This window comes from Schistocerca nitens, chromosome 3 (assembly GCF_023898315.1).
Source record: "Schistocerca nitens isolate TAMUIC-IGC-003100 chromosome 3, iqSchNite1.1, whole genome shotgun sequence".
Lineage (NCBI taxonomy): Eukaryota > Metazoa > Arthropoda > Insecta > Orthoptera > Acrididae > Schistocerca > Schistocerca nitens.
This window is the reverse complement of record NC_064616.1, coordinates 290,555,803-290,580,482: the sequence shown is the minus strand read 5'-3', so window position 1 is coordinate 290,580,482 and position 24,680 is coordinate 290,555,803. Positions and strand designations below refer to the sequence as shown.

Here is a 24,680-nt window from a genome sequence, read left to right as displayed (position 1 = left end):
ATCACTGTGGGTGGAAGCGGTTTTAGTATCAGCGCCAAGTTATCTCTGCTCGTAACACAGCTAACTGTTGACAGCACTGGAATATGTGGCGGCTTCTCATGTTTCAATAAACATCAGCTTCTGTACAAGGTGCGACACTGGTCATAAAGTTTTAGTTACCACCTACAACCATGAACTTCAGTAGTGATGTCAGTCCTTCTCTATGCATTCACCCTTCAGTTTCAAAGATTTTTCCTAATTATGGATAACTTGCTAGCAACGTTGGTTGTAGTAGTCAGAATTTTTGCTGTACAGGAAACGTTTCACTTCTAGAATCGCCAATTTTCCCCCTGGATATACGTGCCATGCAATGGTTTGTTCATCGAAGGTAACTCAAAGAAGTCACTAAATGCTGCGTGAAGAGAATACAAGAGTTGGACTCTGGGGAGGTGAGACAATAGGCCGGCCGAAGTGGCCGCGCGGTTCTGGCGCTGCAGTCTGGAGCCGCGAGACCGCTACGGTCGCAGGTTCGAATCCTGCCTCGGGCATGGATGTGTGTGATGTCCTTAGGTTAGTTAGGTTTAACTAGTTCTAAGTTCTAGGGGACTAATGACCTCAGCAGTTGAGTCCCATAGTGCTCAGAGCCATTTGAACCAACCATTTTGAGACAATATTTAATTGCGCCAAGAATCAAGAATCAGTGTCCTTGTACCTGTGTCCAGTGCAGAATTGGCTTGTGTGTTGCCGTGCAGCACAGTTATCATGTAGGAAAACTTCCCGCAACACTTCGTCTTGGTAGCCTTCTGTAAGCTCTTATGCCTCTGTGATAGTTTCCCCCTTAAAAGTATAAAATGTTTACACCACAACATCAGAGCGTAAAAGAAATACTCAGCATCACCTTCCCTACTGACGGTTTGGGTTGCGATGCCCATGGTGCAGAAATATGTGTAACATTTGGATTCAGCTCATTTTCACGAGAGCTGCTCATACGCTTAACCACCTCCTCCCCATGCGCAATGGAGAAATGAACGCTAACAGAATGAATAAAATTGTAGGTGAAGAGTGAAAAGGGCTGCACACATGCTATAATTTTATAAAGTTACTAATCAGTCTTTAAATCAATCGTTACACAAAAATAGTCACTAAATGAAATTTATCAACTCACTCCTAATGATAAATAAATTACGTATCGCAAAGAGATTTATTTAATCTAATTAACATGTAAATATGAGATTCACTGACCAATGCTGAACCGTTAATTTTTACTTTCAAATTCTTTTCTTAAAGAATTTAATTTATTTACTAGCTATTCATCAAGAACATTAACACTTTTAATCACACTAGGTGAGTGTGGAAGTAGTTGCCAGGAGGTAACTGATGGAAAATAAAATTACCTTTAACAAATGTCCCCTGATGCAGTTACTCTCATAATTCTTGATATTGTCAAACTAACTAACGAAAAATCGTAAAATATTCCAGTATAATCCTCGATGAACACTCTTTCTTGTGTTAACAGAGTCTTACAGCATGCAAGAAGCCGCTATCCAAGTACAGGTACTTCGAAACTTCAGGAATATATTTCCATCTAACATCAAAACTATTTCAGTCAGCTGGCCGGAGTGTCCGAGCGGTTCTAGGCGCTACAGTCTGGAACCGCGCGACCGCTACGATCGCAGGTTCAAATCCTGTCTCGGGCATGGATGTGTGTGATGTCCTTAGGTTAGTTAGGTTTAAGTAGTTCTAACTTCTAGGGGACTGATGACCTCAGAAGTTAAGTCCCATAGTGCTCAGAGCCATTTGAACCATATTTCAGTCATTCCCTGCGGATTCGCTAACACTGTTACGCGGTTCAGCACGGTACAAGTATTGAAAATTAGAGACGACTAGAGTAAAATGCTCACTTTACGTAGATACGACTAGAATAGCGATCTGTCTTTCAGACTCCGTGTTTCTCTGTCAGTTTCTCAATTTGTGATCGCCTCAAAAGCATTCATCACTGATTAAATACTTACCACATTCCCATAATTGCAATAACAGGGTCTGATATGCCCAACGTCTTTATATCTGTACGTAGCTCTCAATCATTCCGTGTCTCCCTCTCCACATTAGCTATACATTAGGGGACAAACTACCTGGTAACCTGTTCAAATAACTTACGGGTTTGCTGCCGGGTGACGTCGTCGAACACAGCCGATATTTCGACAGGAGCACACCCTGCCATTCTCAAGGCAGAAATGCAAGGAAGAAAAAATGTGAAAGCAAATTTAATACCTCCGTTCACAGAGGAGAAACAAGGAATACACCACACACAGAACAAGTGTCAACACAACCAAAGATAACCAACATCAGAAATATCGATAGTTACTATTAATCAACAGGTGAGGTAGCACTAATTCTGTCCCTCTGTCCTCACCTGTTGATTAATAGTAACTATCGATATTTCTGATGCTGGTTATCTTTGGTTGTGTTGACACTTGTTCTGTGTGTGGTGTCTTCCTTGTTTCTCCTCTGTGAACCGAGGTATTAAATTTGCTTTCACATTTTTTCTTCCTTGCATTTCTGCCTTGAGAATGGCAGGGTGTGCTCCTGTCGAAATATCGGCGATGTTCGACAACGTCACCCGGCAGCAAACCCGTACGTTATTTGAACATTCAGTTCGCCGGGAAAAGTTAAGGTCTTACCTGGTAACCTGTTTGTGTTCCGAAACCACGATACATTCAAGAGGGAACTAAATCGTTTACTCGTATGATTGGAGTAATTTCCTTCTCAGTATATTCCAGCTGCCTTCTGCCTGCTTCCTCCAGGTTCTCTGTGCCATTATAATACCTATCTCTGCGCAGTGGCTAGTACACTGGACTCTCATTCGGGAGGACGACGGTTCAACCCCGCGTCCGGCCATCCTGATTTTTTTCGTGATTTCCCTAAATCGCTCCAGGCAAATGCTGGGATGGTTATGGTTCCTTTGAAAGGGCACTGCCGACTTCCTTCTCCGTCATTCCCTAATCCGATGAGACCGATGACCTGGCTGTCTGGTCATCCCCCCCCCCCCCCCCCCCCCCCCCCCCCGGGAACCCAAACACCAATACCTCTCTTAGGTTCTCTCATAATCTGTGTCAAGCCGTTGGCAAGAGCTATGCTTTTACCGATTGTGCCAGATGCAGTCGGGAAGCGTCTATGGAAACTGTATTGTTACAGTCGATAACAGTGCTCTGATAACATGCTTCAAAGAATAAACTGTCTTGAACAGTCAAATGTGATTAATGCTGCACCCGTGATATTCGCTTCGGCAACTATCGGACCTTGCGCTTATATTTATGATTTATTTCAGTTTCATACTGTGTAGTGCTTATGTACCTCAGTTGAATGCGATATTTCGTGGCAGAAAAGATGAGCCAGCTCACCTTTAATAGATGTATTAGATCTTTCAGCAATAACAGAATTCTTATTAAGCCAAAGAGGTACAAACGCAAAATTTCTTTAACATATTTCCAGTTTCACGGAAAACGTAAACTCCGTCCAGAGGCCCTAGTGGGACCATCGGTACGGACTGATCGTCATGTCATCCTCCATCATGGCGTCATTGGATGCAGTATGGAGGAGCGTGGGGTCAGGACACCGCTCTCCCGGCCGTTGTCTGTTTTCTTGACCTGGAGCCGCTGAACCCCTGTCCAGTCCTCCCTCCAAGGACACATCCTGGTGGTTCCGGGAACCGAACCTGGGACTTAAGAATGGCAGTCATCCCCACTGACCACTCAGCTACGGAAGCGGACATTTGAAGTTTCACTGGTGACTAAAAAGAAGTGAAGCACCAGAACTGACAGTGGTGATGATGTCATTTACTCGTATTATACAGAAAGCCTTTCTGCAAAAGCAACTAAGATATCGCACTATTCCACGCATCGTGACGCGTAAGTCACCATAGAAGCTCAGAATTACCAATGAATCTTTATTTTAAGACTGATAGGCGACAGAGGGTGAATTTAAGCGTGCGATATCTATGGATGGCCGCCAATGTATACGAACAAGAAAGACAGACATACAAAATTAACATTTATGGACCATGTTTATTTCAGATCATTCAAAGTATGTCATGTTTTATATACACTGACGGAGATGGAAAGTTATATACAATGAACAGCTTTACCGAACTGTATCAAACTCATACTCCAGTATTTATATGCCTGTGGGATACGTTGCCGGCCAAGTGGCCGAGCGGTTCTAGGCGCTACAGTCTGGAACCGCGCTACCGCTACGGTCGCGGTTTCGAATCCTGCCTCGGGCATGGCTGTGTGTGATGTCCTTAGGTTAGTTCGGTTTAAGTAGTTCTAAGTTCTAGGGGACTCATGACCTCAGAAGTTAAGTCCCATAGCGCTCAGAGCCATTTGAACCATTTTGTGGGATATGTTGATTATAATTTCATCCTTGCACAAGAATATTTTCAGTACACAAAGGAGCCAACCCAGCAGCTGAGGAATGAGGTGAGAACATCGTCGCTATCAAGTGGGTCTAATGTTACTGGAACTACTCAGAAGGAGTTTAGAACACAATGTTCCCACATAATGTGTTCGTGTTGCTATCGGATTTTGAGAAAGATTGAATGATTGGCCCGAGAGGAACGTGCGAACATCGTACTGAGAGCTGCCTCGAAACAAGTGTGGCAGGAAGAATAGGCCGAATTGATTAAAAATATATTTGGCATGTTTTAAGGAAATAATATATGTGACGCCGCTGAAGCTGGGGATGTGTCCGGTACTAATCCTGCAATAGAATAAATAAAGCCCGCATCTCGTGGTCGTGCGGTAGCGTTCTCGCTTCCCACGCCCGGGTTCCCGGGTTCGATTCCCGGCGGGGTCAGGGATTTTCTCTGCCTCGTGATGGCTGGGTGTTGTGTGCTGTCCTTAGGTTAGTTAGGTTTAAGTAGTTCTAAGTTCTAGGGGACTTATGACCACAGCAGTTGAGTCCCATGGTGCTCAGAGCCAATAAATAAAGAACATTCTTTGAATACTTAACTCAGCATACAGATAATAACGTAGCATATTTCTACTCCTTGCATAGCACCACACGAACAAACAGTCAAATTTAAAATATGGTTTTGAAGAACCTAGTCACGCCTGGCAGCTGGCCCTCATCATAAGTGAATGCAATGTAGACGAAAAGGCGCCGCATCATTTGACAACACAATCGACGATTAGTCAGTGGAAGCAATCACAACTTTCAAGTAATTAGGAGTATCTCTCCAGAGCGACCAGATAAGTCTAGTTGGGGGGAAACCATATGCCGAACTAAGAATTATTGAAAGAACGACAGGAAAGTGTAATTTGCCCACGAAGCTGCTCTGCAGTCTAATAGCACACAAACATTCGAAATTTGTTTACACTGAAAACGAATAAAATAATATGACTAAAGGACGTTTCCTTTGGATGATATTATTATAAAAATCACAGATGGGAATGGTATGATTCGTGCAACAATGTATATCATGATGCTGTTTGTGGTCAGTCGCTGGAGCTTATCTCACAATAAGCGCTTGAGGGTAGGAAAGGAGGGTGCAGGGATGTCTGCGAGTTGGGGGATGTCGTTCAACAGGGAAGTATTTGACCGCTGAGTGAGAGTTTCTTAGCATTTCTGGTTTTCATCTGCAACAATGAAACAGTTATGAATCATAAGTGAGAAAAACCCAGTCTAGTCCAATTGTGTAGAGTGTAAGCTGGACACGGCTGTAAATCAGTGGGTCAGGGATTTTCTCTGCCTCGTGATGACTGCGTGTCGTGTGATGTCCTTAGGTTTAAGTTCTTCTAAGTTCTAGGGGACTAATGACCATAGCTGTTAAGTCCCGTAGTGCTCAGAGCCATTTGAACAATTTTTGTCGATCTGTGAGAACTGAGAACTTCAGAATTGCACGCAGTTTGAATGAGCAGCAAAAGAAAAGTAGAGAAACCTTTAACGTCCCGTCGGCGACGGTCTCATTAGAGATGTAGCACAAGCTCGAATTGGGCAGGAGAGGCGAAGAAGTCGACCGTATCTTTTTCGAAATAAGCATCCCCATATTTGCTTTAAGGGATTTAGGGAAACCACAGAGTAAATAACGTTCTGACTATCGATATTCATTACGTATTAACAATATTACAACATTATAAACTTATTATTTTTCCGTGTAGAACACCAAAGCGTAGATCTATCGTGCACTGAGACCATGTCCGAGCAGTTTTAAGAGAGAAACTGATCTCCAAGTTCCAAATTTCTTCAAATACTCTGCATTCCTTACACCGAGCGAGGTAGCGCCCTCATTAGCATACTGGACTCGCATTCGCGAGGTCTACGATTCAGACAATGTCCGACCATCCTGACTGAGGTCCTCCGTGATTTCCTAAGCCCCTTACGGCAAGTGTTGGGATGGTTCCTTTCAAAGACCATGGTCGATTTCTTTATCCATCCCTCTTTCATTAGAGGTTGTACTCCGTCTCTAATTACCTTCATGTTGATGGGACGTTAAACAGTAATCTTCACTCCTTTTTTTATTTTTGCTCTCTTAACAGGAAGGAATACGTCGCAAAAATTACAATTTATTACTGTTACCTTTTCGGTACGTTCCACAAATATAAGTTTACACAACATTGGTCCGTGATTTTTCGTAAGTGGCCTAATTAGGATACTTACCAATTTTGAATTCCTTAACTTGTCTAATTTTTCCATGGATATTATTTACGACAGTTTTTGTGTGCGGTGTTTCTTAATGCAGGGTGAAAGTATGCAGAACTGTTAAAGATTAAAAAATAACACCGTGTTTACTTACTTATACGTTTCTCATTGTTGTCCTTCGATGGGAGGAAATATTGTATAGTCTGACTGCGTTCATATTTTTTCTACAGTTTGCTCCTTACATTCGTAGTTTTAAGTATGTGGACTTCGGAGACACTGTCTCAGTTACAACTCATTTCATTGTTCATGTCAGCTACGGAAAAAAGATAGCCCTTCAGATCCAAAGAACTGGCTGCAGAAAACAGCTGAGAAATATTTAGCAGCAATAACGCGCTACTTGTGAATAAGCATTTCCATCCACTGCAGCAAAAGACGAATGAAACTGTGGACAAAGTAATCGCTGTGAAACGCAGATCTTGCCTACATAGGCACCGTACAGCAGTCTGATGTAAAGCCTTTTTCACACAAGCGAATTTCTTGTGTCAGTCGACCACTCGGGTAAAGTGAGTCTACTGCAGCGACTTTGGCGTTTAATTCCTGTAGTAAGACACATTTATGAAGTGATCAGATCGCATTTTTGACAAGGAGATCCCCACTTGGTATTGTTCGGCCACCTAGTGCGTCGATGATGAAATGATGATTAGAATATCACAACACCCAGTCCCCGGGCGGATAAAATCTCCGAGCCGCCCCGGAATAGAACCTGAGACCCATATCTGTGTTTACACGTCAGCGCCAAAATTGCGTTTGTTGTGAGTGCTGTCTGCTACGCAGTTCGGCGCCAGAATAGTGACAATGAGGTCCCTGCCCTTCTTACGAAAAGTCAAAATATAGTAAAAACATTCAGGAACTATGGGTTTATTAAGACACAAAGCAAAATTTATAATGAGTTTTCTTTACAGAGGTTATATAGAAATTTCTCCTCACAGCTAAGAATATAAGTAATAGAGAAAGGGTCAAAAACGGTGAAATTAGAGTTTAATGTCCGGTCGATAGCGAGATCATTAGAGACGGAGCACAGGCTCGGATTGAGAAAGAATGGGGAAGGAAATCGGCCGTGTCCTTTCCGAAGGAACTCTCACGGCATTTGTTGTGAGCGATTTAGGAAAATCACGGCAAATCTAAATGTGGATGGCCGGACAGCTGACCCGTCGTCCTCCCGAATACGAGCCCAGTGAGCTCACCATGCGCCATCTCACTCGTTGAGAAAGTGTCGCCACACATTTCAAAACATCAATATTTATTTGCTTCAGAAAATATACATAACAAAGCCATCTAACAATAGTTAGGGGACAGCACTTTTTGTATTTTAATTTATCCTTTGTATATTTTTTCATTTTTAACCGCTAAATAACATACAAAACGATTTCTGTCCTTGGAAAGCGTTGACCTTTTCGCTGTTGAATTCATTTTCATTTTAAAAATTAATATATAAACGTTCTTCTTTCTCCAATATATTTCTTGATCACATGTTGTATACCATAAGTAACATTTTTCTATGAGATATTTGGTCTCTCTTATGGGAGAACACTGATGAGAACAATATAAAGTCCCGTGAAATGTTTACACAGAAGCACAAAAACAAATCAAACAATAAAATAAATATTAAGACGACACAATATCCATTTCTGTAACATGAGTGAGCAAGGAGAGAATTGGTTAACTACTTGACGTAAGCAGACAATGCCTCTGTCCCTTGTTTGTGCGCATACGCAGACTTCAGCATACTCAGGATCTTAGAACTGTACCCTCGGCAGAGACAGCTAATCCTTGACGTCACCGAAACAAATGCGAGTTGACTGATGACTAATTTACACGCTAGCATTTGACGCGCGCTCACCTAGAGGAACAGATTCGGACACGAAATTCGCTCGTGTGATACAGGCTTACAGCACTACGACGAAGGTAGCCGCGTGGTGTCGAGCGCTCCTAGGAAAAGAAGCACACTTGTCAGCATTATACACAAGCTTTCTCATGTTTCTACTTTATTTCTCTTCCGTTTTCTCTTTTCTTTTGCTATATTTTTCCTATTCTTTCTGAGTGTTTCGTAGAACAACAATCTTTTGATGGAGAATTTATTATTCCCCTTAACCAGTGCCATGCTTTCTGTAGGCATGCCATTACCGTCAGTTGACAGACGAGTTGTGTTGACAGGGCTGACGTAACGGTACTAATACAATTGGTATAAGTAATTCCAGTATCGCTATCACTGTTATTATTATTATAATTATTATATCATCAGTTCTCTGTCCTATATACATAGGAGCAGTCACACAGGAGAGTCATAGTACCACGTGAAATAGTTTTCGTGGCACAGTCTGATTTTAAATACCCTTCTATTTGCTATTCATTTAGCTACTCCGAAGATGACCTGCAGTTACGAGCAAAGAAGCAGGAAAGTAGAGGCAGAGATTTAATCTGAGAATATCTGTAATCCAAGGCGGTGGGCTTAGAATGAAACCATTTCACTACTAAAATAGTTATAAATATTAAAACTATAGAAGAACCACGAAATTTTAATTACTTCGGGCATGACGTATGTTACTGCGAGACAACTGATTTTACCAGTAGAAGAAGTATATTTCAATGAACGTGTCGTACACTTACCAGGGCATTAAAGGAAATGCACGGAAATAAATATAAATAAAGTTCTAGAAGTGATGACAGTCCAGACTCTTTTAGCCTCTGCTGTATTTACAAAATAACTATCGAACGAATAACAGCAAATGGAAACGTATCTCTACAATTTGGAGGTGTATCACCTGACGTGAATACGATGTGGAACTGCATCTGGTGTAGGTTTAATCCTTTTGATCCGAATCGCTGAATGAGTATAATTTACAAAAGTATGTCTCGAAATCAGTCGTAAATAGTTGTTTAGCTATTTCGAACCAAATTTTCACCTCTAGGTCATACAGTTCCTTAGTGGGATATAAAATGACATCAGAACAACGGGGCAGATGGTTCTACGAGCACTTTATTTACTATAAGGAATTCTACGTGGGCGTCTTGCTCCTCATAATCTTCTTCTGAAGATTCTCTTGGTAGTCGTATTTTATCTACATTCCATAATTTACCTGGTTAAAAATATATGTTTTCTGAATGCTCCAGATATTGTGGCTTGAACAGTCAATTCGGTGGAAGACATTTACTCTGCTGCAAACATATGGCTTGCATGCCTATCCAATAGAAGTGAGCTAGCCACAGTCAGCTGAATAGAAAACAAGTCTACGCCAATTAAAAGCAAAAAGTACAGTCAAGAAAACACTGAAATCTGTTGTGAAAAAGTAGCAACTTTAAGTGATATGTAACAGAATTTTCAGTGCCAGAGTTTATTTTACTCTTGGTGTGTGTGGCTACCTTCGACACTTCGTGTTTATACCGAAAGAAAAACAGTCTACATATTACGGCTAGTTTCTGTAGTTTATTTATCCGCATCAGACGCTTTTCGTTCTTTTTCAACAAAGCATCGTCAGTGATGTTTCGGTTCTTCTCAGTGTTTATTATCGATACGTCCATATCTGTTTCCCTGTAGACAGCTTCCGGCCCATCGTTGTGGTTTTCTTCTCGTGGAGCAGGACGTATGACCTTTGCTGTTCACAGGATGAGAAAATGTTGCGCAATCAGTAATCAAGTTTATTGCTCTTACGTAGATAGTAAATCAGTATTTTTATATTTGGTATTGTGACCACAATACGAATAAATGAAATGTGGTACTATAAACTGACCTTTCTTTCCGTCTTCTGACTTTGGATGTTAAAGTCAGAAGCTATTTACTTTCCATACACTCACAACTAATTGGACCTGACCTGTGAGACTATCGAGATTCAAATACAACTCTTCGTACAAAATAGTTGTTAACTCTCATGAGGCATATCAAGGAATAAGCATCTAAAGTGCCAGGCGTGAAAACCGCAACACTAGGAACGACAGCAAATAACGAAAGTTTACGTGTTATGCGCAGACAATAGAATAGAAAGAATATATTATGAAATTTTTAGTTGATGTGGGAGTGCAAAGGTGATAAACTTAGTACACATAGCTGCTAACTCTGATAGCACCAATGGCTTCACCGCAGTTGGGCATGGAGTCGAACTGAGTTTGGATGACAGATCGGGTACGTCATTCCATGCTGCTTCAATTCTATTCCAGCACTCATTAACCGTACTGGCTGGCTTGTAATGGCGCACCAGTCTCTTGGCAACCTTCCTGCCTCTGTCGAATACCGACACATAGTGGTAGACGTTTCTCCTTCTCACACGGGGCACAACCCGATATCCTCACATACAATCAACATCCAAACGTCATTTGTGAATGAGAAACCATTGGGTGAAAGATATGGAAAATTTGCTCCTCAGGGCAACAGTCGAACGCCTTCTGTATTGAAACAGGTGATGATAACACGCAAAACATAACGACTTAATGTTATTTTGCCGAATGTTAACGGCAAGCAACGAAGAAGGGTACAGTCACTGGCCTTAAATCGTCAGAAAAGTAGCGGCTGCTATCCAGATACAGTCGTGTTGTAATTACAGTAGCACTCCTTAAAATTACGCCAGGTACTGGCTACGCATGGAAATGACGAAGGAAATCTGGCAACGTTCGTTCTCCTCGGAGTTTCCACATACAGATACGTCCATTGTGCCATGTAGTCAGCAGCGGGATTCATATTAAAAGACGGCATGCTGCCACTCCTTTGCCCAGTGTAGTCGATGCGCTTCTCTCAGCTGCCGCAACAATGGTCGCCATAATGGCAGGCGGTGGTTCTCCAGAAGTCGTCCCACTGTCCGTGTGTATTACTAGTCTCGCTGCAAACAAATCCATTCCCTGACTCGCGGTATGTGACGTGGCAGTACGATCCCGTACTGCCAAGCGAACAATATGTCTGTGTACGCTAGTAGCGAGGGGGACTGACATTCTGTATTGTGCTGAACATGGCGATCTGGAACCCATCGTCCCCATACGTACAAGACAGCCCTGGGATCCTGACCAACTTGAACAGCAATATAGCGGAACGATACACTGCAGTCTCGATAGGTCACGATAATGGAAGATCTTTCTTCTCCTTAGGCAACGAGCTCCTCACAAGAAAAACAGTATTCAAATGCGATTTGTAAATGTCAACTTTATTTACAAAAAGACCGCAAATGTCGTTACTCCCACCTAATTTGTATGGTTGTGCTCAAGCGCGAATCATTTGCATGTCCAAGCATGTAGTAGATTTCATACCAGTATGAAGCATGTCGCAAACCCCCTTCCTAGTGTTGCAATTTTCATGGACGCAAGAAACTTAATGTTTAAAGCTGTCTAGAGCCAGTAATATGAGACACTGTTTCAACAGGGGAGCGGCCGAAATACTGGTACACATTACTAACCGCTATTCTTACTTAAAAGTTGATGAATAGTACGAAGTGGTAAAATTTATTGGCTGCATTTGAAGAGTTATATTCCATCAGAAGAGTGCTCGTCAGTGTTTTGTAAGGAATCCACACATATTAGAAAAATATATGTATGTATGTGTACAGGGTGGTCAGAAACAGACTGAAAAGCTTGTAAGGGTGTTACAGAATAAGTTGTAGTGAGAAACAATTGTTAAGAAGGAATTTCGAAACGTTGCACTATTTCCGAGTTAATCAATATTGATGTTAGCCAATCAGGCCATTGCGCGTACAAATTCAAGTGGCCCACCAGATACAATTAGTGTCTGTTGTTCTCATAGCGTAGATGGTAGCGCACCAGACTGTTCAGCATTTGGCTCGAGTTCCATCCTTATTACCGTCCCATGTCCAATTTTTGTATCGCTCTCATCTCTGGTTTTACGGAATCAAATGAAGAACACGTTCGACGATGCCTTCTCTGGAGGGACACTTGAACTTGAGCGAGCAACAATCTGATTGGCTTACTTCAATGCCAATTAACTCGGAAAAGGCACAGCGTATCAAAACTTTTTCTTAACAATTATTTCGGAGCACGACCTACCCTGCAACATTCTTACAAGCTTTTCAGACTTTTTATGGCCACCGATTATATATGTGTATATACTGACGAAAAAAAACGCAACATCAAGAAGGAGTTGTGCAACATAAACGAATGTTGGTAGGAATTTTTCCACATCTGAAAGATGGTGTCAGTAGGGGGGCAACAACGATGCAGCCCCACATTCCATTGTTGTCAGATGTATCCAAGATGGCGGCCGTGACGTCACAGACAAACCCCGTGTGATGTCATCCAAGATGACGGCCGTGACGGCACAGGCACACCCCCAGTGACGTCAATCAAGATGGCCAATTTTGGCGGGAAGTTTGAATATTTCCCGGAAGAAGGTCAATTGGGCTACCTCCACTAACCTAACCCCCCTCCCCACCCCAGAAAATGGCGGGAAGTTCAAATTCCATCATGATAATGCGTTACACCTAGGACCATGTGGCACTACCGAGAAGGAAGACCATCGTTTCGGCGTATGTATCTGGCGCACTGTAATGCAGCAGATGAGCAGCAGTTGGCACCACAGTGACAAAACGCAATGTTACAAATCAAATACTTCAAGAGCAGCTCCGAGCCAGATGCCCTGTAGCGTGCATTCCACTGATCCCAAACCACCGCCATTTGAAACTATCGTGGTGTCAAGCGAGAGCTCATTGGTGGGCAGGGTGGAGGTCTGTTGTGTTTTCTGATCAAAACTGGTTCTGATTTCAAAATGGTTCAGTATATGGCTCTAAGAACTATGGGACTTAACATCTGAGGTCATCAGTCCCCTAGAACTCAGAACTACTTAAACCTAACTAACCTAAGGACATCACACACATTCATGCCCGAGGCAGGATTCGAACCTGCGACCGTTGCGGTCGCGCGGTTCCAGACTGAAGCGTCTAGAACCGCTCGGCTACACTGGCCGGCTAAAACTGTACTGACTCAGTGCCACTGATGACCGTGTGCTGGTTCGAAGGAGACCAGTTAAGGGCCGGTTACCAACCTGTCTGCGTGCTAGACATACTGGACCTACACCTGGAGTTATGGTCTAGGGTGCGATTTCGCATGACAGTTGGAGCACTCTCGTGGTTATCCCATGCACACTGACTGCAAATTTTATGCTAGTCTGGTGATTCGACCTGTTGTGCTTTCATTTATGAAAGCGTCCCAGGGGGTGTTTCCCAGGATGTTAACGCTCGCTCACATATCGTTGTAACCCAACATGCTCTACAGAGTGCCGACATGTTGACGTGGCCTGCTCAATCACGAGATCTGTCTCCAATCGAGCACATATGGGACATCATCGGACGACATCTTCAGCGCCAGCCACAAAAAACCGACCAAGTGCAGCAGACATGGAACTCCATCCTACAAACTGTCATCCAGGACGTGTACAACACAATCGTTGCATGTTTGCATTCATCGTTCTTGCGTTTACACCTGTTGTTAAAGTATCAGCATTTCTCATTTTCAATGGCTTATCTCGAGCTTACATTAGCCTGTGATCATGCAATGTTAATCACTTATATACATCACCTAGACAAATATATTCCAGAAATTTAGTTTCTCTACGTTCATTATATTTTGATGCTTCGACTTTCTTTTCCGTCAGCGTATGTGTGTACACAGAGGTGACGTAAGTCGTGGGATAGCTCCTAATATCGTGTCGGATATCCTTTTGCCCATCATAGTGCAGCAGATCGCCATGGAAGGCGCTCAAAAAGTCGTTGGAAGTCCCCTGCAGAAATAATGAGCAATCCGGCCTCTACAGTCGTCCATAATTATGAACGTGTTTCCGGTGCAGGTTTTTGTGCACGAAGTCACCTCTTGTTCTATAGGATACGTGTATGGCGACCTGTGTGGCCAAATCATTTTCTCGAATTGTCCAGAACGTTGTTAAAACCAATTGCTAACAATTGTGGCCCAGTGGCATGGCTAACTGTCATGCATAAAAATTCCACCGTTGGTTGGGAAAATGAAGCCCATGAATCGCGGCAAATGGTCTCCAAATAACCGAACACAATCATCCCCGGTCAATGAGCCGTTCAGTTGGACCACCATTCCTCACCACTATCGAGCCACCACCAGCTCACACAGCCCCTTATTGACAACTTGGATCCATGACTTTGTGGGGACTGCGCCACTCTTGTTCCTCACCACCAGCTCTTACCAACTCAGATCGGAACTCATTAGACGACGCCAATCATCTATGGTCCAACCGATATGGTCACGAGCCAGTGGGAGGCGCTACAGGCTATCTCGTCCTGTTAACAAAGGCACTTAGGTCAGTCATCTGCTGCCATAGCCTATTAACGCCAAATTTCTCCTCTCTGTCCTAACAGATACGTTCGTCGTACGTCCCATATTGATTTCTGCGGTTATTTCACGCAGCGTTGCTTGTATGTCAGAGCTGACAACTCCACGCAAACGCTGCTGCTCTCATCATTAAGTTAATGCCGTCGGCCACTGTGTTGTCCATGGTGACAATTAATGCCCCGAAATTTGGTATTCTCAGCACACTCTTGATACTGTGGATCTCGGAATAGTGAATTCCCTAACGATTACCGAAACGGAATGTCCCAAGCATGTAACTCCAACTAAAATTCCGATTTCAAAGTCTGTTAAGTCCCTTGGTACGGCCACAATCAGGTCGGGAATCTTCTCACATGAATCTTCTGAGTACAAATGGCAGCTCCGCCAGTGCATTGTCCTCTTATACCTTATGTACGCGATACTAATCGCTATCCCATGACTTTTTGCCACCTCAGTGTACGTATGCACGTTCCACATCTCCTCATAAACCACTGGACTGATTTCAGCCAATCGTCGTACACATATCACTTACTACCGGAAAGAATCGCTATGGGCGTAAGAACCACCTACATATGAAAGGGTTGGGGTGGAGGTGAAAAATACTCTTGTAATTCAGCCTTAACTCATCCTGTATTTGAGAAAGAAAGCACTTAGGGCTTCCAAAAAACTTCATACACTACTGGCCATGAAAATTGGGACACCAAGAAGAAATGCAGATGATAAACGGGTATTCATTGGACAAATATATTATCCTAGAACTGACATCTCATTATATTTTCACTCAATTTGGGTGCATAAATCCTGAGAAATCAGTACCCAGAACAACCACCTCTGGCCGTAATAACGGCCTTGATACGCCTGGGCATTGAGTCAAACAGAGCTAGGATGGCGTGTACAGGTACAACTGTCCATGCAACTTCAACACGATACCACAGTTCATCAAGAGTAGTGACTGGCGTATTGTGACGAACCAGTTGCTCGGCCACCATTGACCAGACGCTTTCAATTGGTGGCAGATCTGGAGAGGGGCTGTCCAGGGCAGCAGTCGAATATTTTCTGTATCCCGTACAGGACCTGCAACATGCGGTCGTGCATTATCCTGCTGAAATGTAGAGTTTCGCAGGGATCGAATGAAAGATAGAGCCACAGGTCGTAACACATTTGAAATGTAACGTCCACTGTTCAAAGTGCCGTCAATGCTAACAAAAGATGACCGAGACGTGTAACCAACGGCACCCCATACCATCACGCCGGGTGATAAGGCAGTATGGCGATGACGAATACACGCTTACAATGTGCGTTCACCGCGATGTCGCCAAACACGGATGCGGCCATCATAATCCTGTAAACAGAAACTGGATTCATCCGAAAAAATGACGTTTTGCCATTCGTGCACCCAGGTTCGTCGTTGACTACACCATCGCAGGCGCTCCTGTCTGTGATGCAGCGTCAAGGGTAACCGCAGCCATGGTCTCTGAGCTGATAATCCATGCAGCTGCAAACGTCGTCGAACTGTTCGTGCAGATAGTTGTTGTCTTGCAAACGTCCCCATCTGTTGACTCAGGGATCGAGACGTGGCTGCACGATCCGTTACAGTCATGTGGATAAGATGCCTGTCATCTCGACTGCTAGTGATACGAGGCCGTTGGGATCCAGCACGGCGTTCGGTATTACCCTCCTGAACCCACCGATTCCATATTCTGCTAGCAGTCATTGGATCTCAACCAACGCGAGCAACAATGTCGGGATACGATAAACCGCAATCGCAATAGGCTACCACCCGACCTTTATCAAAGTCGGAAACGTGATGGTACGCATTTCTCCTCCTTAGACGAGGCATCACAACAACGTTTCACCAGGCAACGCCGGTCAACTGCTGTTTGTGTAAGAGAAATCGGTTGTAAACTTTCGTCATGTCAGCACGTTGTAGGTGTCGCCACCGGCGCCAACCTTGTGTGAATGCTCTGGAAAGCTAATCATTTGCATATCACATCATCTGCTTCCCGTCGGTTAAATTTCGCGTCTGTAGCACGTCATCTTCGTGGTGTAGCAATTTTAATGGCCTGTAGTGTACATAATTTCAATCTTTACGAAACTTATTCTCGCTCACAGCCCCATAAAAAGGTGAAAGCAGAAAAGTTTATAGCTTACTACATTTTAGCTGTTCATGCAGGAAAACTGCCGCATCAGGCATGTCGTTTTATTTTTTACTTCTTTACTACTAACTGTATGCGCTACACGTTTTGCGGGCAGTATTCACATATACCATTGAATGTACCTGCAAAACTACGAGGGTTTACTTAAAAGTCTTGCATCCGAAGTTTTTATTCTGTTCTCAATATCGGTCGACGATCCCGTTTTGCTTATGCAAGTTGCAAACTACTGCCACTGGAGGGTTCCGAATTTTAGCGTGTAAAATGGCAGTGTGTAAAGTAATTATGTCGGTTCGTGAGAAACAGCGAGCTGTAATCGAATTTCTAACCGCAGAAAACGTGTCTCCAATTGAGATACGCAGAAGAATGAAAGCTGTGTATGGTGATGATTGTATCGACATCAGCAATGTACGACGTTGTATTCTTTGTGCTCATAATGATGTAAACGGTGGTGCTAACCTCAACGAGTGTGACGGGTCAAGTAGTGGACGCCTGCATACAGTAGTGGTGGCTACGGCGTGCCAAAATTCACACGTGCAAGGTCTGCCGGCGGCGGGCGGGCCGAGGCTGGCAATGCCTCGGCTCTGCTTGTTGCTTCCAGATAGTACCCGGTACAGCGCAACATTTCATTTCGTGTTGCTGTGTGCCATTTTCCGTTCGTCATAACTCTCTTTAGTTTCGGAAAATCGTGGTGTCAGCACTGCTTACTCTTGGCTATTTGTTCGTCATATGAAGGACGTTCACAGCTCCTGTGGATGTTCGCACAAAAAAAAGCAGTCTGGCGATCTATCGTCACAAACCTTTAAAAATTAGATGGAATGACAGAAGACAGTTGTGAGAATTTTCTATACATATTAAGTAGTCGCATAAGAGACGGGTAGTCCATATTTGCTATCAAACGACATTACAATACCATACACAACGAATTTAAAGATTTAGTAACAATGAAAGAGTAAAAAATTATTACGACGGACAGACGGGAGCCGGCTGGAGTGCCCGAGCGGTTCTAGGCGCTACAGTGTGGAACCGCGCGACCGCTACTGTAGCAGGTTCGAATCCTGCCTCGGGCATGGATGTGTGTGCTGTCCTTAGGTTAGTTAGGTTTATGTAGTTCTAAGTTCTAGGGGACTGATAACCACAGCAGTTAAGTCCCATAGTACTCAGAGCAATTTGAACCAACTTTTTTGACAGACGGGATTCATTGTTCTGTACATAAAGAAGCACTTTGTGCTAAATTTGCTGGTATGGAGCAGGTGGAGAAATTAGTGGTACGAATGGTAAAATTTCTGAAGTGGCATGCATTATTCCACTTTTAATTCCAGCAGTTTTCGAAGAAACTGAAAGAAGAGTATGGAGACTTTATGTTGTTCTTGTTGTGGTCTTCAGTCCGGAGACTGGTTTGATGAAGCTCTCCATGCTACTCTATCCTGTGCAAGCTTCTTCATCTCCCAGTACCTACTGCAACCTACATCCTTCTGAATCTGCTTAGTGTATTCATCTCTTGGTCTCCCTCTATGATTTTTACCCTCCACGCTGCCCACCAAAGCTAAATTGGTGATCCGTTGATGCCTCAGACCATGTCCTACCAACCGCTCCCTTCTTCTAGTCAAGTTGTGCCACAAACTTCTCTTCTCCCCAATCCTATTCAATACCTCCTCATTAGTTATGTGATCTACCCATCTAATCTACAACATTCTTCTGTAGCACCACATTTCGAAAGCTTCTATTCTCCTCCTGTCCAAACTATTTATCGTCCATGTTTCACTTCCATACATGGCTACACTCCATACAAATACTTTCAGGAACGACTTCCTGACACTTAACTCTATACTCGAAGTTAACAAATTTCTCTTCTTCAGAAACGCTTTCCTTGCCATTGCCAGTCTACATTTTATATCCTCTCTACTTCGACCATCATCAGTTATTTTGCTCCCCAAATAGTAAAACTCCTTTACTACTTTAAGTGTCTCATTTCCTAATCAAATTTCCTCAGCATCACCCGACTTAATTCGACTACATTCCATTACCCTCGATTTGTTTTTGTTGATGCTCATCTTATATCCTCCTTTCAAGACACTGTCCATTCCGTTCAACTGCTGTTCCAAGTCCTTTGCTGTCTCTGACAGTATTACAATGTCATCGGCGAACCTCAGAGTTTTTATTTCTTCTCCATGGATTTTAATACCTACTCCGAATTTTTCTTTTGTTTCCTTTACTGCTTGCTCAATATACAGATTGAATAACATGGGAGAGAGGCTACAACCCTGTCTCACTCCCTTCCCAACCACAGCTTCCCTTTCGTGCCCCTCGACTCTTATAACTGCCATCTGGTTTCTGTACAAATTGTAAATAGCCTATCGCTCCCTGTATTTTACCGCTGCCACCTTCAGAATTGGACAGAGAGTATTCCAGTCAACATTGTCAAAAGCTTTCTCTAAGTCTACAAATGCTAGAAATGTAGGTTTGCCTTTTCTTAATCTAGCTTCTAAAATAAGTCGTAGGGTCAGTATTGCCTCACGTGTTCCAGTATTTCTACGGAATCCAAACTGATCTTCCCCAAGGTCGGCTTCTACTAGTTTTTCCATTCGTCTGTAGAGAATTGGCGCAAGTATTTTGCAGCCGTGACTTATTAAACTGATAGTTCGGTAATTTTCGCATCTGTCAGCACGTGCTTTCTTTGGGATTGGAATTATTATATTCTTCTTGAAGTCTGAGGGTATTTCGCCGGTCTCATATATCTTGCTCACCAGATGGTAGAGTTTTGTCAGGACTGTCTCTCCCAAGGCTGTCAGTAGTTCTAATGGAATGTTGTCTACTCCCGGGGCCTTGTTTCGACTCAGGTCTTTCAGTGCTCTGTCAAACTCATCACGCAGTATCATATCTCCCATCTTTATATAATACCTCAAAGTGCGTTGTTTAAGTCAAGGGACATGCCAAGAATGATTTTTCGATTTAAAACTCGTTATTATTGACGGTATGAAGTAAAAATGAGTATAGGAATGAAAATTATAACATTCGGAATGAATTGCAGACCTCGCATTAAAATTCGAATGAACTTGACTGCACACTGCAAGATGAGAAACAATTGGTCTGGTGGGTACGCATTTAAAAAGAAACTCGCGTTGTAGGAGGAACACATTCTGACAAATATAGTCCAGTTTCCTACGCTCACAGGCGTTAAATAATGCGAGATTTGATGAATTTATTGTGGCCTGGAAATAATTACAAGGATAGTTTCCTAAACGCTTTGAGGACACTCATATCCTTACATCTGTGTTTGAACTCTTTTTCCCAGACCGTGTACCGTTTCAGTTGAAAGCACCCCTGTGAATGTTAAGATGTAACTGACTGATCTGAAGGGTAATTTCTGTTTTAAATACAAATTCCTTTAATGTTAAAATTGCCCAGTACGTCTACATTACTTTCATCAGGTAGTTTCCACGTCTTCATTACGATATTGCTAAGGCGCCAATATATTTCGACTAATATACGAGTGCGAAAGACTTTTTTTCAGTTATGAAACTAAATAAGTGAAGATTACGTGTCAACTTGAGAGAGAAAATCTTTGAAATTGTCTACGTCTGTCAGTATGCTGACAGTTTGTAACAGAAAAAAATTATTTGTTTTCAGGGAGCTGCTATACTGAAAAGGCGGCCGCTGTGGCCGAGCGGTTCTAGGCGCTTTAGTCCGGAACTGCTCTGTTGCTACGGTCGCAGGTTCGAATCCTGCCTCGGGCATGGATGTGTGTGAAGTCCTTAGGTTAGTTAGGTTTAAGTAGTTCTAAGTCTAGGGGACTGAAGTCCCATAGTTCTTAAAGCCATATACTGAAAATTTGGTTTGTTTTTGATCTATATCGTTGAGAAATGTGAAATATAAAACCAAGTCGTACAAAGTGTGACTGCATTACTATTTAAATCTGGAGCGTTCGTAGCTTCCCCGTCCTAACGCTGAGAGAGCGTGGTGTGGCAGTGAGGGAAAAGTGCCATCCAGACTGAGCGCTACGGCCCTTGTGCCAGGGCACGATTCGCAGGTCGAATTGTTGGCCACCTCTGGTATACAGCATCTAACGACACTCATCTGTATCGGGATGATGAATTCATCAGAGAAAATCGTCGGATAACACAGACAAAGCTCTCTGGTAAGTGTAGCATACCATACCACAAAAGCGTGTACAAGGCATCATTGCGCAACTGCTATACAGAAATTGTGGGCACGATTGGTGCCCCGAATGCTCGCTCCTGACATGAAGCTGAGGAGGATGGACATGTGTGAATAATTTCTTTTTGTAGAATGAAATTTTCACTCTACAGCGGAGTGTGCGCTGATATGAAACTTCCTGGCAGATTAAAACTGTGTGCCGGACCGAGACTCGAACTCGGGACCTTTGCCTTTCGCGGGCAAGTGCTCTACCAACTGAGCTACTCAAGCATGACTCACGCCCCGTCCTCACAGCTTTAATTCCGCCAGTACCTCGCCTCCTACCTTCCAAACTTCACAGAAGCTCTCCTGCTAACCTTGCAAAATAGTTCAAATGGCTCTGAGCACTATGGGACTTAACATCTGTGGTCATCAGTCCGCTAGATCTTAGAACTACTTAAACCTAACTAACCTAAGGACATCACACACATTCATGCGCGGATCCGGACTGAGCGCCTAGAGAACCTTGCAGATTTAGCACTCCTGGAAGAAAGGATATTGCGGAGACATGGCTTAGCCACAGCCTGGGGGTGGTTTCTAGAGTGAAAGTGCTAGTTCTGCAAGGTTCGTAGGAGAGCTTCTGTGAAGTTTGGAGGGTAGGAGGCGAGGTACTGGCGGAATTAAAGCTGTGAGGACGGGGCGTGAGTCGTGCTTGGGTAGCTCAGTTGGTAGAGCACTTGCACGCGAAAGGCAAAGTTCAAGAGTTCGAGTCTCGGTCCGGCACACAGTTTTACTCTGCCAGGAAGTTTCAATTTTTTTTTGCTTTGAGCAGGAAGATTATGGGTTCCCTAACATCTTTGCGACAGGTGATGAAGGCTGGGTTCACCATTCTGGACCTGAAAAGAAGAGAGCATCAATTGAGTTACGCCACATAGGAGCGCCGACAGCAAAAGTTCAAGAGCGTGCCATCAACAGGCAAAGTCATACTAAACAGTATTTCGGAATGTTCAGGGTGTGGTGCATTTGGAATTCATGCCTGGAGTCACCACCATAAAGTCTGAAAGGTACTACGATAGCCTCAGAAAACTGAGAGCACGAATTCGAAGAGTTCGTCCACATTTGGAGCATCTTCTCTTTCAGCATGACAATACCAGACCACATAAGAGCGCTTTTACAACAATCTGACGCCTTGGATCCACTACCACCGATCACCCTCCTTACAGTCACGACAATGCTTCATCCGATTTTCATCTGTTTCCAAAACTTAAAGATCAGTGGGACTTCAATTTCATAGTGATTAAGCTGTGCAAACAGGGATGAGACTGGGGCTTCGTCAGCAAAGTCAAACATCTTACGATGATTGTATCAACAAATCGGTCGCTAGTTGGAAGAAATGTGTTCGTCGCCAGGTTAACTATGTTGAGAAATGTATACGTAAACACGAAGAATAAAGTTGTAGAATGTTAATGAAGTTCCTTTCATTTAAAAACCTATCAGAATTTTCACACAAAAAATTCGGAGGCATTACTTTTCGTCACACCGACGCATATCATTGTACGACACATAGTTCACGAGATATGACGTCACAAGCATTGCGCTGCGTGAAAATGAAACTGCAAGCCTAAATTCGCTGGAGACACAGGCGAAATATGTGTACAAATGCTGTGATATTTGTTAAATATATGAGAAATGTGCGTACACGGGCAAACCTATGGGTATAAAGTTCCGCCTAATCCCGTGGAATAATGTCAACCAGATTTGATACACATGTTACCTACTATCTGGAAAGAAACACAGTGGGGGTCAGAACCAGCGACCACCTAATGGGGTTTCAAATGGAAGCCCCAATTTTATTTCATATTCGGATTCTACGCGAATAAATACGTACGGTTTATTTGAACCATTGTTTCCCTATCGTGACAGGCATTTAGTTGTCTCAAGTTAATACAAATACCCTGAATAGTAAAGTCTAGCGGCACATCAGAAGAGGAAGGGCTTATGCAAGAAGGTATGGAGGATGGCTTTCCGTGTCGAGAGACAGCGGGACAAAAACGAAGAAGAAGCGGTGCAGTAGTGGTACTGAAGAGATGATTACTCAAAAGTTGTTTTTATTGTTAGATAGGTGTGACATATCTCATGGGGGGGGGGGGGGGGGCTGTGAAATAATAGCAGCAATAGCAGAGGCGTTAGTGCTTGACGTATAGATTGGTTAAGTACAAGAGTAATAGTATTCGTCAGACAGGAGTTCCGACAAGTAACTGATCCGATAAAAAATATATACGGTAATTTCGATTCATAGGGAGTTGTAACGTACTGTAATGGGAAATTTAATGCCAGTATATGACGTACTGCTACTGAAAATGTAGAAAGGACAGAATTTGTTCTATTTTTCAGAATGGAGAGAGTTGATTGTTGCCCCTCAGGTTGAAAATAGTTTGAGAATTGCTCAGGCAAAAACTGGAACAGTGAGCAACGGGAAAATTCAGGCCATGTGTACTGACGCAATCGTAGCAAATAATAGTCGTCTTAAGGGACTCTAAGCTTTGCTAGAGAAATTATTAAAAAGCGTCCTTCTGTATTTAGCATGTCGCCACCATATTGTAGGAGATATTATAAAAGCGAATTATAGTTACAAACCGGGCACGAAAACTTGTCCTCGGCCAAATATTTTAAAAAAATTCCAGACTGACTGATTTAAGCACGACAAAACAAAAAATTCTGGCAAGAGGACGAAAGTAATAAACACGATTGTGTTGACAGGTATGTAGAGACAAAATTCAATCTAACACAGTTGATTGCAACAAATATTGATTTTTTCTTCTTCAACTCTATTTTAAAGAGGTTTGCAATAGATATAGAATTTTTTAACAGTGATCTCAATGTCTCACGTGCAAATGAAAATGCACTATCAAACGTATTCGGACACCCCTATGTAATGCGGAATCGATTTCTAGATTTTCAAACAACTTCCGGGAATTCCGCCAAGTAACACTTTCAGCGACCGCCGATATTTCGGCGGGAGAACACCCCGCCATTTTCAAGGCAAACTGCAACGGACAGGCGGCGTACATGTTAATTTAAAACCTCGGTTCTCGGACTGAGGCAGGAAAGATTACACACACACTGAACACTAGTGCCACCAAAGACGGCCAAAGTCAGAGCTAACGATAGTGAGACTATGAATTCGCAGGTGAGGTAACATTGACTCTGTCCCTCTGTTTTTGTGACAAGGGAGAGAGCCGGATTCCAAACAGAGTTTAAACAGAAACCTCCATCCCTTTTAACGAGGTTGCTCGCTAATTTAATCTCAACTGCCTTCCTAATAACACTGTCCCAATAGCTGGACGTGCATGCCAATACCAATATCTCGGTGTTATTATATAACATGGGGTGATCAGTATCCAAGCATTGTTCGGCAATAGCAGATCT

At 43.1% G+C, this 24,680-nt stretch overlaps 1 protein-coding gene across 1 annotated transcript in view; it reads right to left on the bottom strand.

Annotated features, from left to right (window-relative positions):
• The window catches only part of LOC126249185 (rho GTPase-activating protein 45-like), a 607,616-nt gene that overhangs the window by 47,956 nt on the left and 534,980 nt on the right, over nt 1-24,680 (bottom strand). The window lies entirely within an intron of this gene.